Below are 6,000 nucleotides of genomic sequence, written 5' to 3' on the forward strand. Positions count from 1 at the left end.
ATCAAATCAATAAAATTAGAAACGAAAATGGAGAGATCACAACAGACAACACAGAAATACAAAGGATCATAAGAGACTATTATCAACAATTATATGCCAATAAAATGGACAACGAGGAAGAAATGGACAAATTCTTAGAAAAGTACAACTTTCCAAAACTCGACCAGGAAGAAATAGAAAACCTTAACAGACCCATCACAAGCACGGAAATTGAAACTGTAATCAAAAATCTTCCAGCAAACAAAAGCCCAGGTCCAGACGGCTTCACAGCTGAATTCTACCAAAAATTTAGAGAAGAGCTAATACCTATCTTGCTCAAACTCTTCCAGAAAATTGCAGAGGAAGGTAAACTTCCAAACTCAATCTATGAGGCCACCATCACCCTAATACCAAAACCTGACAAAGATCCCACAAAAAAAGAAAACTACAGGCCAATATCACTGATGAACATAGATACAAAAATCCTAAACAAAATTCTAGCAATCAGAATCCAACAATACATTAAAAAGATCATACACCATGACCAACTGGGCTTTATACCAGGGATGCAAGGATTCTTCAATATCCACAAATCAATCAATGTAATACAGCACATTAACAAATTGAAAAACAAAAACCATATGACTATCTCAATAGATGCAGAGAAAGCCTTTGACAAAATTCAACACCCATTTATGATAAAAACTCTCCAGAAAGCAGGAATAGAAGGAACATACCTCAACATAATAAAAGCTATATATGACAAACCCACAGCAAACATTATCCTCAATGGTGAAAAATTGAAAGCATTTCCTCTAAAGTCAGGAACAAGACAAGGGTGCCCACTTTCACCATTACTATTCAACATAGTTTTGGAAGTTTTGGCCACAGCAATCAGAGCAGAAAAAGAAATAAAAGGAATCCAAATTGGAAAAGAAGAAGTAAAACTCTCACTATTTGCAAATGACATGATCCTCTACATAGAAAACCCTAAAGACTCCACCAGAAAATTACTAGAACTAATCAATGATTATAGTAAAGTTGCAGGATATAAAATCAACACACAGAAATCCCTTGCATTCCTATACACTAATAATGAGAAAACAGAAAGAGAAATTAAGGAAACAATTCCATTCACCATTGCAACGAAAAGAATAAAATACTTAGGAATATATCTACCTAAAGAAACTAAAGACCTATATATAGAAAACTAAAAAAAAAAAGAAAAAAGGAAAAAAAGAAAAAGAAATATCTCTGCTGATCCAAAAGTTACAGATTTATTTTATCCTTTACATACTGTAATTTCCTTAATTTTGATTTTATTTGACTCATTTTCAACAAATATGCATTTAGCAACTGCTGTTTGCCTGGCACTCCAGGGGAGGCAAGCAAGTGTCTGTGGCTCAGCCGCATCTTCTAAAAATCTCACGAGTGAGACTGAGATCTCAAGCCTGAGATCGTCGTTGTATAATAGAAACGCATAGAGCAATGGCTATATTGAACACAGACAAGCACTAAAGCACGTGGCATAGCCACGCTTGCTTTGGGTGTTCAGGAATGCTGGGGAGAACTTTCAGAGGTCAGACTCTATAATTGGTCCCCTTGAATTTAAAACCCAGCTCTGTTGCTTATTGACCACATGACCTTTGGCAAGTTATTTACCCCTGTAAGGCTTGTTCCTCTTTTGTAAAATGGAGATAATAATAGTACCTAATTAATAGGTTTCTTGTGAGGAGTTTATCTATATGCATGTTTAACACAGGACCTTTCTCAATATGATGTTCTATAAATTGTTATTGTTATTCTGAATATTATTGAAGGATGACAGAATTTGGCTTGAAGTGGTGCAAAGCATTCTGGGAGGTGAGATTGTTTGTGGAGCGACAAGAGCCCATTCTCCAGAGAGCTAACAGAAATGGGCAGGAGAAGGAACAGTTAGACATGTTTATGTCCACAGTTTGAATGGTCTGTGTTCCCTCCCTTGGATTTGGCACCCGTCTCCAATCTTCTTTTTGCTAAGCTCAGTTTTGCCATGTAAGGTTATGAGGGCTGATGAAGTGGCTAAAGTAGGTAAAGTTATTTTTCCCTAAGATTTCATCATTCTCTGTTTCTCATGGGGTCTTACATGAACCTTTAGAAGTCGAAAGTTCTTTCTTTCCTGAAGGCATTCCCGTGGAATTGAGGGCACCTCTTTTGGGGAGTTGGGTTCACTTGTCTGAAGGGTGAAGTCTTATTATGTGTAATGAGTCAACTCCATTTTAAAAATTAATTAATTTACTGACTTGGCTGTGTTGGTCTTAGTTGCAGCACACCAAGTCTTTGTTGCGTCACATGGAATCTTTTCGTTGCAGCGCAGGGACTTTCTAGTTGTGTTGTGTAGGCTTCAGTAGTTGTGGCATGTGGGAACTTAGTTCCCTGGTCAGGGATCATACCAGCTGGCAAAGCAGATTCTTAACCACTGGGCCAACAAGGAAGTCCCCACTCAACTCCATTTTATTCATCTTTCTAGATCAGTTGCTCATAGAGTAACCATACTAAGAACACCCACCCCCATATTATCATTATGCTTAAAAATGGTTGGGTGACGTTGGGCAACTTCAGCTTGTCCAGATGTTGCAGTTCTGTTTTCCCTACGCTGTTACTGTGGGGCTAGCTGTGCTATCTGACGTGGCTCAGACCTCTAGTCCAGGTGTCCTCAGGAGTAAGTCAGGACACAGCAGAAGTCTCATGCTTGTGAGCAGCTGAGAGAAGTCAGTCGGGACTCACTGTTAGGGCAATGGCTTCCTCAGGTCCTCCAGTCCTAGGACTGGTGAATTACAATTTAAGGAGTTTTCCTCCATAATATGTTTACTCATTGGTGGCTAGTGGCAGGTGGGGAGAAGGTGAAAGTTAAACCCCATTCATGAACAGTTGTTTTGTGGGGTCACCAGGATTGGCAGTGGTGATCTGGTGCCAGGAACCCTACACCATCTCCTCCTGTCCCAAGCTTCTTTGCATTGACACTGATAGGGATCAGGCTTTATCCTGTGTTCAAAGGCAGGGTAGCTGATAGCCCCAGGGTAAGGCCAAATAACAAGACTTTTGAGAGACATGATATTAAAAAAACAAAACAAAACAAAACAAAAACACAGCAGAATGAATTGCAGTTCTGTCAGAAGCAGAAATATTAAAAACAAAAACAAACCAAATGACCGAGAATCTTAAGTTAGCCTGAAGGGATATCAGGAAAGATACGAAGAGTATGAAATAAAAACAACCAATCACAAGAGTAACCAAGCAGAAGTCTTCCTGTATGTAAAATATTACCATCTGGAGAATTTGAGAAAAGTTTCCAGCGTCTTTATAATTTATTATAACTGTATATACATCTACAGATACCTCAATAAAATTTTCATTAAAAAGAGGGGCAGTATCTCTCATATTTAAAGAATATTGTTGGTCAGTTGGTAAGGCATGTCTGATTCTTTTGTTTTTGTTTTTGTTTTCTACCCCATTGACTGTAGCATGCCAGGTTCCTCTGTTTGCCACCATCTCCCAGCATTTATTCAAATTCATATCCATTGAGTCAGTGATGCTATCTAACCATCTCATCCTCTGCCATTCTCTTCTCCTTTTGCCTTCAGCCTTTGCCAGCATCAGGGTCTTTTCAGATGAGTCAGCTCTTCGCATCAGGTGGCCAAAGAATTGGAGTTTCAGCTTCAACATCAGTCCTTCCAATGAACACTCAGGACTGATCTCCTTTAGGATGGACTGGTTGGATCTCCTTGCAGTCCAAGGGACTGTCAGGAGTCTTCTCCAACAGCACAGTTCAAAAGCATCAATTCTTCAGCGCTCAGCTTTCTTTATAGTTCAACTCTCACATCCATACGTGACTACTGGAATTTGGGATTGGAATGAAAACTGACCTTTTCCAGTCCTGTGGCCACTGCTGAGTTTTCCAAATTTGCTGACATATTGAGTGCAACACTTTCACAGCATCATCTTTTAGGGTTTGAAATAGCTCAACTGGAATTCCATCACCTCCATTAGCTTTGTTGGTAGTGATCCTTTCTAAGGCCCACTTGACTTTATGTTCCAGGATGTCTGGCTCTAGGTGAGTGATCACACCATCGTGATTATGTGGGTCATGAAGATCTTTTTTTGTATAGTTCTTCTGTGTATTCTTGCCATCTCTTCTTAATATCTTCTGCTTCTGTTAGGTCCATACAATTTCTGTCCTTTATTGAGCCCATTTTTGCATGAAATGTTCCCTTGGTATCTCTGATTTTCTTGAAGACATCTCTAGTCTTTCCCATTCTGTTGTTTTCCTCTATTTCCTTGCATTGATCGCTGAGGAAGGCTTTCTTATCTCTCCTTGCTATTCTTTGGAACTCTGCATTCAAATGGGTATATCTTTCCTTTTCTTCTTTGCTTTTCACTTCCCTTCTTTTAACAGCTATTTGTAAGGCCTCCTCAGACAGCCGTTTTGCTTTCTTGCATTTCTTTTTCTTGAGGATGGTCTTGATCCCTGTCTCCTGTACAGTGTCACAAACCTCATTCCATAGTTCATCAGGCAGTCTATCAGATCTAGTCCCTTAAATCTATTTCCCACTTCCACCATATAATCATAAGGGATTTGATTTAGGTCATACCTGAATGGTCTAGTGGTTTTCCTCACTGTCTTCAATTTAAGTCTGAGTTTAGCAGTAGGAGTTCATGATCTGAGCCACAGTCAGCTCCTGGTCTTGTTTTTGCTGGCTGTATAGAGCTTTTCCATCTTTGGTTGCAAAGAATATAATACATCTGATTTCGGTGTTGACCATCTGGTAATGTCCATGTGTAGAGTCTTCTCTTGTGTTGTTGGAAGAGGGTGTTTGCTGTGACCAGTGTGTTCTCTTGGCAAAACTCTTATTAGCCTTCACCCTGCTTCATTCTGTACTCCAAGGCCAAATTTGCCTTTGCTTACTCCAGGTGTTTCTTGACTTCCTACTTTTGCATTTCAGTCCCCTATAATGAAAAGGATATCTTTTTGGGTATTAGTTCTAAAAGGTCTTGTAGGTCTTCATAGAACCATTCAACTTCAGCTTCTTCAGTGTTACTGGTCAGGGCATAGACTTGGATTACTGTGATATTGAATGGTTTGCCTTGGAAACGAACAGAGATCATTCTGTTGTTTTTGAGACTGCACCCAAGTACTGCATTTCAGACTTTTGTTGACCATTATGGCCACTCCGTTTCTTCTAAGGGATTCCTGCCTGCAGTAGTAGATATAATGGTCATCTGATTAAATTCACCCATTCCAGTCCATTTTAGTTCGCTGATTCCTAAAATGTCGATGTGTACTCTTGCCATCTCCTGTTTGACCACTTCCAATTTGCCTTGATTCATGGACCTAACATTCCAGGTTCCTATGCAATATTGCTCTTTACACCATTGGACCTTGCTTCTATCACCAGTCACATCCACAGGTGGGTATTGTTTTTGATTTGGCTCCATCCCTTCATTCTTTCTGGAGTTATTTCTCTACTGATCTCCAGTAGCATATTGGGTAACTACCCACTTGGGGAGTTCATCTTTCAGTGTCCTATCTTTCTGGCTTTTCATACTGTTCAATGCCAAAGAATGCTCAAACTACCGCACAATTGCACTCATCTCACATGCTAGTAAAATAATGTTTAAAATTCTCCAAGCCAAGCTTCAGCAATACGTGAACTGTGAACTTCCAGATTTTCAAGCTGGTTTTAGAAAAGGCAGAGGAACCAGAGATCAAATTGCCAACATCCGCTGGATCATCAAAAAAGCAAGAGAATTCCAGAAAAACATCTATTTCTGCTTTATTGACTATGCCAAAGCCTTTGACTGTGGATCACAATAAACTGTGGAAAATTCTGAAAGAGATGGAAATATCAAACCACCTGAATTGCCTCTTGAGAAACCTGTATTCAGGTCAGGAAGCAACAGTTAGAACTGGACATGGAACAACAGACTGGTTCCAAACAGGAAAAAGAGTACTTCAAGGCTGTATATTGTCACCCTGCTTAT

The sequence above is a fragment of the Bos indicus x Bos taurus genome, chromosome 7 (assembly GCF_003369695.1).
Source record: "Bos indicus x Bos taurus breed Angus x Brahman F1 hybrid chromosome 7, Bos_hybrid_MaternalHap_v2.0, whole genome shotgun sequence".
NCBI lineage: Eukaryota > Metazoa > Chordata > Mammalia > Artiodactyla > Bovidae > Bos > Bos indicus x Bos taurus.